Raw genomic sequence first — 14,016 nt, 5'->3', positions numbered from 1 at the left:
TTATCCGTCACCATGAGTACGGACGCGGAGATGCAAATCTACGGCAAGGCTGCCATATACCTCCGTAAGCCTGAGAGGGAAAGGATTGAGGCACAAACCGCACCCTTTGATTCAAAGAACTCCTGCTACGTGACAGACAAGGCGGAGCTGTACCTTAAGGGCCTGATCACTGCCAGGGCCGACGGGAAGTGTACTGTAACAGTCACGAAACCTGACGGCACTAAGGATGTAAGTCGGATCTGAAAAGTATTCACATTTGTGCAATTACACTATTCCTTGAAAAATCATCTAAATTCTTAAAGAAAATGTCAACAAACAAAAAAGTTTTTTTTAAAGATACACATACATGCACTCACTCTGTTTGCAATACTAGTGTTTAACATCATTTTTGAATGACTACCTCATTTCTGATTACCACTCCTACAATAATCTGTAAGGTCCCTCAGTCAAGCAGTGAATTTGAAACACAGATTCAATCACTAAGACCAGGGAGGGTTTCCAATGCCTTGCAAAGAAACGCACCTACTGGTAGATGGGTAAAAAAACAAAAACATTTTAATTACATTTTGGATGGTATATCAATACACTCAGTCACTACGAAGATACAGGCGCCCTTCCTAATTAAGTTGCCTAAGAGGAAGGAAATCACTCAGGGATTTCACCATGAAGCCAATGGTGACTTTAAAACAGTTACAGAGTTTAATGGCTGTGATAGGAGAAAACTGAGAATGGAGCAAGAACATTATAACAATGTTAACCTAAATGAAAGAGTGAAAAGGAGAAATCTTATACAGAATAAAAAATATTCCAAAACATGCATCTTATTTTTGCAGTAAGGCATTAAAAGTAAAACTCTAAAGAATGTGGCAAAGAAATTAACTTCATGTCCTGAAGACAAAGTGTTATGTTTGGAGCAAATTCAACATGATTGAATACCACACTTAATATTTTCAGCAGGACAATAACCTAAAACACAAGGCCAAATATACGGCGGAGTTGTTTACCAAGACGACATTGAATTGCCTTGTTACAGTTGACTTAAATTTGCTTGAAACACTATGACACAACTTGAAAATGGCTGTCTAGCAATGTACAACAACCAGCTTGACAGAGCTTGAAGAATATAAAAAAGAATAATGCACAATTATTGTACTAACCAGGTGTGTAAAGCTCTTGGAGACTTACCCAGAAAGACTCACAGCTGTAATCTCTGCCAAAGGTTATTCTAACATGTATTGACTCAGGTGTGTGAATACTTATGTAAATGAGATATTTCTGTATTTCATTATCAATAAATGTGCAACATTTTATTTTAAAAATATCCATTTAATAAATGTTGAATCCAGGCTGTAATACAACATCTGGAATAAATTAAGGGGTATGAACACTTTATGAAGCATTTACTTGGTTTTTGACTATATATAACTAACACATTTCTCATGTTGACTAGTCAAGAATCACCATGTATGTGTCAGTGGGTGATAACTAAGTAGTTGGATTAAATGTGGATGTATATTTTTTAAATGATTCAACTTGTATTTAATGAGCAAAAAGCATTCAGTCATGTCCAGTTTGATCTGTGTTGTAATCTAGATTTCTGACTGTTTCAGGAAGGAAAAGAGTTCAAAGATGCAGACATCTATGAGATGAACCCCCCTAAGTACGACAAGATTGAGGACATGGCCATGATGACCTACCTGAATGAAGCCTCTGTGTTGTATAACCTCAAAGAGCGTTATGCAGCATGGATGATCTATGTAAGAAACCTGCAATACATACATACAACCACATACATGAACATAAGAAATACATAAATACAGTACTACCCATACAGAGGAGTCAAAAAATATTGACACTCTTGATAAATATGAGCAAAAATGTATTCTAAAATCTTTTATGAGTTGGGAGGGATCTTAGACCACTCATCCATACATAATCCTTCCTGATCCTTGACATTCTTATGGACTGCCCACTTGAATTCAAACCGCAGGTTTTCAATGGGTTTCAAGTCCCAAGACTGAGATGGCCTTTGCAAAATGTTGACTTTGTGGCCAATTATCCATTTCATTGCAGATGTTCATGTGAAGGTGGGTTTATTGTCCTGCTGGAAGATTAACTTGCGGCCAAGTTTCAGCCTCCTGGCAGAGGCAACGAGGTTTTCGGGCTAAAATATCGTGGTACTTGATAATGTTCATCATACCATTGACCTTAACAAGGGCCCCAGTACCAGTGGAAGAAAAATAGCTCCATAATATCAAAGATCCACCAGCGTATTTTACAGTAGGAATTGGGGTTCTTTTCTGCTTATGCATTCTAATTTCAGCACCAAACCCATCACTGGTTGGCTTACCCAAAGAGCTCTATTTTCCTGTCATCCAACAAATGTAAACGGCTGGAGTTTACTAAAATGGAACTGACACTTGGATTTGAACCAGTGCTTTGGTTGGATGACATGAAAATAGACCTCTATAAGTCTGACCCCGATCTCTTTGAGAGAGAAATATATTACTTGTTAAAAACAAAATACTTTTTTTCAAGCAATTGTATTAGTATAAAAATATATACTTTTGCAGCTTACAATATAGCTCGGTAAAGTGACACCACTGTAATGAATGGTAGAAACTAAAACATATCAATACAGTAAACCCACATCAGTTTACCAAAGAACACCCACATCCTCACATAAATCCAGGTAAAAGTACATCTGACTTTACTAATACCCTAATTTAATTATTATTTCATCCAGACCTACTCGGGGCTCTTCTGTGCCACGGTGAACCCCTACAAGTGGCTCCCCGTATACGACATGGAGGTTGTCAACGCCTACAGAGGGAAGAAGAGGATGGAGGCTCCACCCCATATCTTCTCAGTCTCTGACAACGCCTTTCAGTTCATGCTGATTGGTACGAGCTCTGGATGGATGGATGGATGGATGGATGGATGGATGGATGGATGGATGGATGGATGGATGGATGGATGGATGGATGAATGGATGGATGTCCATAAGGACATATGGATCTCAAATTCAATTAAGTGCTTATGGATAGATTAACGGATGCATCAATGGAATATGCTTCAGAGAGGTATCTACTGTTTTCTAGTCTAGGTAATAAGTTTGCTGGGAATATCTAATTTCACTACCCTTGAATGGAAAATGCTCCAAATTGAAATTCATGATGATGCTATGAATACAATAATGTCCCCATGTGTTTTGAGTATGATAAGCAATGTGTTTTTTTTTGGTTCCAGATAAGGAGAACCAGTCCGTCCTGATTACGTAAGTTGTTTAATAAAATGTCACTTGAGAAAGTGTTTCTATTGTAATAAGTTGGGTCACTTGGTGTGATGAAATATATGACAATATGAATGGATTAGAGCAGGGGTGTCAAAGTCAAATGGACGGAGGGCCAAATAAAAAATTTAGCTACAAGCCGAGGGCCGGACTGTTCGAATGTTCATTGAAAAATTTTTAAATGACGCATATAGTCTAGTGAACCTAATTGAACCTACTGAAAACCTAACAAATATATTCCAATATGATCAGATAAATAAAGCAATATTTTCTTATGGCTCTGTCAGTAATCTTTAATTTTCAACAGACACAAAAGACAAATTTCCTTTATATAAAAATCCCCATAACATGAACATTAAATGAAAGAAACCGGTATTCAAGGCACCATCAGTAGCCTATATTTTCTATTTTAGCAAAAGTGGGCTAAATTTACTTCAAAGAAAAAAACAATAATAGCAATTTTCTATCATCCACTCAACTGAAATATTTTTAAAATATAATTGGATTGAAATACAATAAAATAAAGTGCAAAAATCTATTAATCAAAAACAACACTTTGTTTAAGGAGAAGTAACATGCAGTGAAAACAAATATTAAACTTTAACTTTTAAACTTGAACTGAGTAAAAACTCTAAATATGTGATTGCACAGTAATGTTCACTTGTTTGAGGTTGAGGGTGATACTTGGTGGTGTCCCATCTTTTCCACAAGTTCATCAATGTTCGGGGTAAGGCTCTGAGCTGAGGAAATCCTCAGAATTGAGTGGAGGTGTTCAGCAGTAAGTCGACTTCTGTGTGATGTTTTGTTCAAGTTCATCAAAGAAAACAGTTGTTCACACAGGTATGTGCTGCCAAACATAGACAACGTTTGAGCAGCCTGGATGCGCAGCTGGGGCATTGTGTCGGGGAGGAAACGGGCGAACTCCGCAGCACCCACTGCCGCATATTTTGCCCTCAGTGCATCATTGCATTGGAGGTCAATCAACTCCATTTGGAGGTTTGGTGGTGAGCTTTCCACGTCAACAGCAAATGGGTTACCGAGCAGTTCCAACCTGCTTTTTTGTGCTTCAAAGTCAGCAAATCGGCGTCGAAAGTCAGCGGCAAGCATACCTATTTTATCAGCCAACTGTGCGCTCGGGAACGCACTGGTAGAGAGCTTCTCTTTCATGGTCTGGCAGCTGGGAAAGTGGCTCAAATTTTCTTTCCGCATCTGCGTCTCCCACAGAGTCAGTTTGGTTTTAAATGCCTTCACTGTACTGTACATATCAGAGATGACACGATCCCGACCCTGCAGCTGCAAGTTCATTGCATTCAGATGACTCGTAATGTCACACAGAAAAGCCATTTCACACAGAAACATTTCGTCTCGGAGTTGTGTTGTGTCTTTCCCTTTGCTGTCCAAGAACAGACAAATCTCCTCACGAAGCTCGAAACATCTTTGAAGCACCTTTCCCTGGCTTAGCCATCGCACCTCTGTGTGATAAGGCAAATCACCATGCTCCGTTTCTAACTCCGTCAGAAATGCCTTGAACTGGCGGTGATTCAAACCTTTGGCTCTGATAAAGTTAACTGTGCGCGTGATGATGCTCATTACATGCTCCATTTTCAAGGCTTTACCGCACAACGCTTCCTGGTGTATGATACAATGATAAGCTGTCAGCTCACCTGTCGCGTTTTCCTCTTGCATCTTTTCCCGTATCTTGGCCACCAGTCCGCTCCTGTGTCCACACATCGCAGGTGCTCCGTCGGTTGTCAAACCCACGAGTTTTTCCCAAGGCAGCTCCATCTCATTTACACATCTTGACACCTCTTCATACAAATCATGCCCCGTAGTTGTGCCATGCATAGGACGTAAAGCCAAAAACTCCTCTGTCACGCTTAGGCTGGAGTCCACTCCGCGGATGAAAATTGACAACTGGGCAATGTCAGAAATGTCGGTGCTCTCATCCACAGCCAAGGAATATGCAATGAAATCTTTTCCCTTTTTCACAAGCTGCTCTTTTAGATTGATGGACAACTGGTCTACTCTCTCGGCAATGGTGTTTCTGCTCAGACTCACATTTAAAAAGAGTTGCCTTTTTTCTGGGCAAACTTCGTCACAAACTTTAATCATGCAGTTTTTGATGAAATCCCCTCCGTAAATGGCCGGGCTGATTTAGCGATCTCTTCTGCCAAAATAAAACTGGCCTTGACAGCAGCCTGGCCTTGTGATTTGGCTTTTTTGAACAGAGCCTGTCGAGATTTGAGGCCTCGTTTTAATTCCTCTGCCTTTTGTAGCCTTTGTTCCATGTCCATATTCTTGTTGTTGTCCGCGTGTTTCGTTTCATAATGTCGTCTCAGATTATACTCTTTCAGTACCGCCACACTTTCTCCACACAGAAGACACACAGGTTTTCCAGCTACCTCCGTGAACAAATACTCCGACTCCCACCTTGTTTGAAACCCCCGGTTCTCAGTGTCCACCTTCCGTTTTGCCATTTTTGATGGGTATCTGAAAGTTAATTTTACTGTGATGCTGACAACTGCTGTGCCAATAAATATTGAAATGAAGCAGCCTACTGCTCGGTGCGTCACCGTTGCATTGTGGGAAATGTAGTATTGGTGCGTGTAAAAGATCTGCGGGCTGCCGGCTTGCTGCGGTCTGCGGGCCGGTTCTAATAATAAATCAAGATCATCCCAGGGGCCGTAAAAAACCTTCTCGCGGGCCGGATGTGGCCCGCGGGCCTTGACTCTGACATATGTGGATTAGAGCATCAGGTTATGTGTAATAACGAGTCGATTAGAAGGATTATTTGTTAAAGACTTATGTCAGAACACAGGTTAACAGTGTATTTTTCTACGCTATTTCTTAGTGAAAGTCAATCTGACACTCAAACATGTAACTAAAACCCCTCTTTCTCTGTCATATAAACCAGTGGAGAATCCGGTGCAGGAAAGACTGTCAACTAAGGTGAATGCACTAATTTGTAAGTCGCTCTGGATAAGAGCGTCTGCTAAATGACTTAAATGTAATGTAAATGTAAACACCAAGCGTGTCATCCAGTACTTTGCCACCATTGCAGTGTCTGGTGGAGAGAAGAAGAAGGAAGTAGACCCCAGCAAAATGCAGGTAGGTTGTTCTTGTGTTTGCCTTTTTAACACATTTCAAGCAATGAAGAAAAATTTACTTTAGCACTTTACCAGTTTTTGAGCAACTTGTGTTTGTCTCAATCAGGGGTCTCTTGAGGATCAGATCATTGCAGCTAACCCTCTGCTGGAGTCTTACGGTAATGCCAAGACAGTGAGGAACGACAACTCGTCTCGCTTTGTAAGTATGAAGGGCATACTGTGGAAGTTACCTTATATTGGAAAAATGTATTTCATTAGTTCCCTATAGTATACACTTTAAAATTGTATTCTTGATTTTGCTATAGTAAGAAAATAAAAATATCAACCCCTACCAATTTTCTTTAAATGATTTGCAATCCACTTAATAATTCACATTTCCTGTTGCTGCAGGATTATTTTCCTGCCGTAGCAAACTGGATCCTATATCAAGATCCTATATCTGTATCAATAGACCCAACATCTGTCCAACAAACTGTAACGTTTAAAGGGGTCTATCAAAGTAATATGTTAGATTAATTTGTTGGCCTATTTCTAACCCCCATGCTCTACTACAGGGTAAATTCATCAGGATTCACTTCCAAGCTGGTAAACTGGCTAAAGCTGACATTGAAACCTGTAAATTGATTTTGATTGTTTCTCAATGCTTTCCTAAATTCACACAGATTATTTTTTGGAGATCATTAATCAAATGTAATTTTATCCCATGTTCTCTTCTCTCTTTCTCTGTGTGTCATTCACTCATTCACTCATTCTCTCTCAGACCTGCTGGAGAAGTCCAGAGTGACCTTCCAGCTGCCCGATGAGAGAGGCTACCACATCTTCTTCCAGATGATGACAGGCCACAAACCTGACATAGTTGGTACGACAAAGTAGAGGTCCAGAGAAAATGATTCCCACCCAGATTTTCCCCTAACCCTACCACTCCTCCCCTAACCCTATCATCCCTACCACTCCTCCCCTAACCCTATCATCCCTACCACTCCTCCCCTAACCCTACCACTCCTCCCCTAACCCTATCATCCCTACCACTCCTCCCATAACCCTACCACTCCTCCCCTAACCCTACCATCCCTCCCCTAACCCTATCATCCCTACCACTCCTCCCCTAACCCTACCATCCCTCCCCTAACCCTATCATCCCTACCACTCCTCCCCTAACCCTATCATCCTCCCCTAACCCTATCATCCCTCCCCTCCCCTAACCCTAACCCTACCACTCCTCCCCTAACCCTACCACTCCTCCCCTAACCCTATCATCCCTACCACTCCTCCCATAACCCTACCACTCCTCCCCTAACCCTACCACTCCTCCCCTAACCCTACCATCCCTCCCCTAATTGGAGTTAACAAATGGACAACAATACTTAGGCTTCTACTTCCAGTTTATACATACTATATACATTTTACATACACAATGTATTTTACAATAGTTGTCTTTTGTTTGTTATTTGTCCCATGCTTCATCTACCCTCAACCCCTCCACACTATAATCCACACTAATAATACTATTACAATGAGTACATGCAAGGTAACAAGGCATCTAGACATGGGTCAGGTCTCTGGGAAATATCTATAAAGTTATACACTGTGATGCACTAGTCCACAAGTCTCAGTCTCCTCTTTTGATATTATTCATTATATACTACATGTATCCTTGAGTCCATCTATTGAGTAAAGGAGGGAGAGATAATGTAAAGTAGTGGAGCAGAATTCTAAGAGATTTAACTGACAAGCTGTTCTCTGTTGTCCACAGAAATGGCGCTCATCACCACCAACCCCTACGACTTCCCCATGTGTAGTCAGGGACAGATCACTGTGGCCGGCATTAATGACAATGACGAGCTGGATGCCACAGATGTGAGTCAAACAAAGGGTTAACCAAACTCTAGATATGGAATGGATAGGACCACCATACACACTGAATGCACTGTGCAATTCCAACTTGGTGGTAGTTGGGAATCTTCATGTATTATTTTTCACATAGCAAACTACCATTCAGTTCATCACTGTTGTACTTCCTCTTTAATGTCAGGATGCCATTACCATCCTGGGCTTCACTAATGAAGAGAAGCAGGCCATCTACAAGCTGACAGGAGCTGTATTGCACCATGGCAACTTGAAATTCAAGCAGAAGCAGCGTGAGGAGCAGGCCGAGCCAGACGGCACAGAGGGTGAGTCCCACTCATAGATATACATTATATAAAGCATTAGTCCCATTCCCAAAGATAGAAATATACTGAGTGCATAAAACATTAGGAACACCATCCTAACATTGAGTTGCACCCCCTTTTGGCCTCAGAACAGCATAAATTTGTCAGGGCCTGGACTCGAAAACGTGTAGAAAATGTTCCACTGGGGTGTTGGCCCATGCTGGCTCTAATGCTTCCCACAATTGTGTCAAGTTGGCTGGATGTCCTGCTGGTGGTGCATCATTCTTTATACACACAGGAAATTGCTGAGTGTGAAAAACCCTGCAGCATTGCAGTTCTTGACACACTCAAATCGGTGCGTCTGGCACCTACTACCATACCCTGTTCAAAGGAACGTAAATATTTTGTCAGGCCCATTTAGCCTCTGAATGGCACACATACACAATCCATGTCTCAACAGTATCAAGGCTTAAAAATCCTTCTTTAACTTGTCTCCCCCCTTCATCTACACTGATTGAAGTGGAATTAACAGGTGACATCAACAAGGGATCATAGCTTTCACCTGGTCAGTCTATGTCATGGAAAGAGCAGTTGTTCCTAATGTTTTGTACACCCAGTGTAGTCAGGCAGGAGTTATTTTTAAGACACAATTCCAACCTCCAGAAATGATTTGAAATGATAGATATGTGAGAAAACCTAAACCTAACCCACAAAAAAGATAGCCAAACTATTTTGTCAGTGTGAAATCAGAAACAAGTGATCTTGTGTCCCTGAGTCTGTTGTTGTTGGTTCTCTCTCCAGTGGCTGATAAAATCGGCTACCTGCTGGGCCTGAACTCAGCTGAGATGTAGAAGGCTCTGTGCTACCCCAGAGTGAAGGTCGGCAACGAGTATGTGACCAAGGGACAGACTGTGCTGACCAAGTCAGCCAAACAGAGCATCTACCATTTTCTGAGCACCATAATTATTTTGGGGATGAGTGCATAGCTTTAAAAAAACGTATCTTGTTTTTCCCTAGCTCTTATCAAGAGACATGGTCAATATCTCACGTATTAATTTGAGGTATTATCATTGCAGGTTAATAACTCAGTCAGTGCTCTGGCCAAGTCCATCTATGAGAGGATGTTCTTGTGGATGGTCATCCGTATCAATGAGATGTTGGACACCAAGAATCCAAGGCAGTTCTATATCGGTGTGCTTGACATTGCCGGGTTTGAGATCTTTGATGTGAGTATGAGACCAGTACAAGACAATTAGTTCTGATTGAGATGGATTACAACCTTGTATGATGAAATGATCCCTTTTAAAACTCCATCAACAGTACAACAGCATGGAGCAACAGCATCAACTTCACCAATGAGAAACTGCAACAGTTTTTCAACCACACCATGTTTGTCCTGGAGCAAGAGGAGTACAAGGAGGAATCGTCTGGGCCTTCATTGACTTCGGCATGGACTTGGCTGCCTGCAGGCTCAGGACACAGTCACTTGTTTCTAGTTTCACCCCCAATAAATGTAGTTTGGCTATCCTTTTTGTGGGTTGGTTTGATTTTCTCACATATCTGTCATTTGATCATTTCTGGAGGATTTTCAATTGTCTTCACGCTCCTCCCTGCCCAGCTACTGGTGCAAACATTGGGATCTTCTATCTTTCACATGTGCTGACCAGCCGGGCAACTTCTGATCCATATTCACGTCATACTGTTAATTCCCTTCGTCAGTGTGAATGAAGGGGGAGACAGAGTTAAGAGGTTTTTAATATAATCTTTCTTTAGAATATAGTTATATATCTTCTGTATATTAATGTGACAAAATATTTGCATTCTAACTGGAAGCAGTACCATTAGTAAATTACCCAAGCCTTTAAATTTAGTATATCAAAACTACCATGCTGCAGGGTTTTCACCTCAGAAATTTCCTATATACTATGAGCCAATCCCCCACAACCGGGGACATCCAGCCAACTTGCCATGCAAGCCTTCAAGTAGCACTACAGCTACCACCTGGTGACTCACGTTTTTAATTAGGCCTGACAGTATCTTGTTCTGAAGAAGGCAAAAATTTACCGCTCATCTTAAAGGTATTATGTTTTGTGCTCAGCCTCTTCTATCACACCCAAGATGGTTTGTGCTGTGTAATGTATCTGCAGACTCCTCCTGCCATCCGCAGCCAGCTCTCCCTCCACTAGCTGTAGCAATTTTCAGTTGCTTATGATTATCATCTGGCTTGTGGATGGCTACTTCTCTTATTGGTGGTAGTCGTGACATCCTGACATAAAAATACAACAGCTAATCAGACCACAGATGATGGTTTACTATGAAAAATAATAAATTCCACTACCAGTTAAATTACATTCACAGCTCAGTATATATAATGGTCTGGCCTGCATATCTGGGTTGGTTTGACACACAGACTCATCTGTGGCATCGGCTGCGTCATTGTCGTGCGGCTACAGTGCAAATCTATCCCTAGCTACCATATAGAGAAATCATTAAAAGTTAATTGTTGATGGCGCCCATTTCATAGTCATAGGAACAACTTAATAGTTAAATCTTCAATTCCTGTTCATAATCTCTCCCTCCTTTGCTCATCGATGGACTCAAAGATCACAATGTAGTATGTGAATAAATATCAGGAGACTGAAGGACTTGTGGACTGAATTTTCCAAGTATACTAACGCCTATAAATATTTCCAGTTGACCCTGTCTAGATGCCTTATTTTCATATTGCTCATTGTATAGTATTATTAATTAATGGATTGTAGTGTGTGAAGGAAGAGTTAATTCTAAATCAAACCATTTCGAGATAATAACAAACAAAGAGACAGCTATTGTAAAAATACATTAATGTGTAAAATGTATATAGTATGTATCAAACTCTGAATAAAGCCTAAATGTATTTATCTTTTACTTTCATCTTTCGGTTGAGGAGGGGATGGTAAAGTCGAAGAGTGATGAGGTCAGGAGAGTGGTAAGAGTTATGGGAGGAGTATGTGGATGATAGAGATTGAAGGAAGTACAATGGGGTCTAGGGGAGGAATGATAAAGATGATGTAAGGTTGAGAAGAGAGAGAGGAGAGGAGGAAGGAGAGAGAGGAAGAGTGGTAGGATACATTGGGTTGGGGGGAGGGGAGTAATTTGGGAGTTTAAAGAGAAGGTAAAATTTAGGGATAATCCAAAGTTGAAGGATGGTAGAGGTTGGGGAGGAGGTGGTAGGGATGATGGGGTTGAGGGGGGTAGTGCAGAGATTTATGGGAGAAATGGCAGGTTATGGAAGATGTAAGATAGTAGGGGTTAGGAAGTGTGAGTTGAGAAGGAGGTGGTACAGATGATGCAGTTGAGGAAAATGGTAGGGATGATAAGTTTAGGGGAAAGTGTTTAAAGTTAGAGAAAAATCTAGTGGAATGTTTCTCTGGACCTCTTCTTTGCCAATACCACTTCTGTAGTTTGTGACTGTATAATAATGCGGAAGAAAATTTACAGTAGCCCTCTAGCTGGGCGGCTGGAAGGTCACTCTGGACTTCTCCGATCTGAAGGGAGAAGCTGATGAATGATGGATGGCCCCGAAAAGAAAGAAAGAACGCGCAGAGTAAAAGTACGCTTTGTTCTTAGTCCAACGACAAATCTGCTACATTTAACCAGACAAAGAAAACAATCCAAGTCATGATTGCAAGGTTTCAATGTCGAAGAAGGCTTTGTGTGGTTTACCGGCTTGGAAGTGATCTGATCGTTTACCTGAGGCATGAAGTTAAAAAAGCCAATAACAATCACTCTTCACACAGGCTGTTGCTAGCATTTTTGTTTGTTGGACGGATATTGAATCTTATTATTTGAATATAAGTCTTGATATAGGATCCCCATTTTTCATGAAAAATAAATACCAGCAAAGATATAATTATCATTGAATTCTAAAATGCTAGAAAATTGGTAAAGTTAATCATTTTTTACCTAGCAAAATGCAAATCTGTTTCAGTGTAACTACTCTCAGACGTAATCCCATTTTCAGTATCAAGTGGCTTCCACAGTGTGCCTACCACCATGGGACGAGTTGTCGTTCACTCACTGTCTTCAGCTTATTTAGTGAACTCAAGCAGAGGTTGGCTACAATCCAGTCCTCAGAATTTCGTTAGGAAACCAGCAGGTTATCAAAAGGCAAAGTGTAAGTAAATTTTCTTCTTTACAGCCGACTATCACTAAAGCCAACCACAGAACAACCTACCTTTGCTGGGGTCACTATGTTCTTCTCTCCTGATTTCTGGTGGCCAAGAAATATGATGTGGCTTGGTGCCCATTTATACAACAGTCATTTAGCAGGCCGCTCTTGTCAGGCGCTTACAGAATTAGTGCATTCCTTCGTTGGCCAAATCCACCTACGGTTCTCCACTGGTTTATATGACCGGAAAAGAAGTTTGATTACACTATTTGAATTGTCAGATTAACACCACCAAAATAAAGCAGAAAATGCATGTTGCGCTTTCAATGGGCGCGGAAGTCGCGCCAGCAATCCTTGATAGACTCAGTTACCCCTTGATGTAATCCCTGAATTAGGGCCTGCATTGCATCAGCCAGAGGTTTCTGGCCCCTGGATAGATCTTGATTATTGTCCAAACCAAGCCAGTACACATAATGACAATAATATCTTCTGCGCAATACCATTTCCCCCAATACCATGACGTGTGCCCGACGGCTAGCTACTGCTTTATCTTTTCACTATTTTATAGTTAATCATCTGAGTAAGTCTTTCAGTACCACTCAATACATTCACTGAAGATGGACACAAAAGGCAGGGTTTCGACAAGAGTGATGATATCGTTCTTCAGAGAAATGCTGAAAAACCTACCTATATTCATATATGAAAGAAAAAGTATTTAGTTACAGAAGAGTATAATCAGACCATGTTACAAGCAAAAACCACGGACCATATGGATCTGGACATGGACAGGCTGCAAGCGGAGGAATTTCCGCTGGGGCTAGTCTCAGTGGCTCTTGGCCAAATCACTGACCTGGCTACTAGATGATTTTGTTTACTGGCAGAAGGAGAAATAAACAAATCTTCAAGTAATTCTAGGAAGTTTCATCGAAAACTGCATGGTTAAAGTTTGTGATGAAGTTTGCTCAGAAAAAGGCCGCTCTTTTTCAATGTGAGTCTGAGCAGAAACAATTAGCCACGAGAGAGTAGATCAGTTGTCCATCAATCTAAAAGAGCAGCTTGTGAAAAAGGGAAAAGATTTCATTGCATATTCCTTGGCTGTGGATGAGAGCGCCGACATTTCTGACATTGCCCAGTTGTCAGTTTTCATCCGCGGAGTGGACTCCAGCCTGCAGACAGAGGAGTTTTTGGCTTTACGTTCTCTGCATGGCACAACCACGGGGCATGATTTGTATGAAGAGGTGTCAAGATGTAAACAGATGAGCTGTGGAAACTCGTGGGTTTGACAACCGACGGAGCACCTGCGATGTGTGGACACAG

General features: G+C 41.2%; 1 pseudogene across 1 annotated transcript in view; it reads left to right on the top strand.

Moving 5' to 3' along the window:
* Positions 1–14,016, top strand: part of LOC124019935 — a 31,280-nt pseudogene continuing 17,264 nt past the window's right edge. The window contains exons 1-9 of the transcript XR_006835877.1: positions 1–228; positions 1,611–1,757; positions 2,747–2,903; positions 3,250–3,277; positions 6,207–6,230; positions 6,310–6,400; positions 6,506–6,598; positions 6,954–7,014; positions 7,160–7,258. The product of XR_006835877.1 is annotated as a myosin heavy chain, fast skeletal muscle-like (transcript). The remainder of the gene's footprint in view (positions 229–1,610; positions 1,758–2,746; positions 2,904–3,249; positions 3,278–6,206; positions 6,231–6,309; positions 6,401–6,505; positions 6,599–6,953; positions 7,015–7,159; positions 7,259–14,016) is intronic.

Source organism: Oncorhynchus gorbuscha, unplaced genomic scaffold, assembly GCF_021184085.1.
Source record: "Oncorhynchus gorbuscha isolate QuinsamMale2020 ecotype Even-year unplaced genomic scaffold, OgorEven_v1.0 Un_scaffold_726, whole genome shotgun sequence".
NCBI lineage: Eukaryota > Metazoa > Chordata > Actinopteri > Salmoniformes > Salmonidae > Oncorhynchus > Oncorhynchus gorbuscha.
This window is presented reverse-complemented; position numbering and strand designations above follow the sequence as displayed.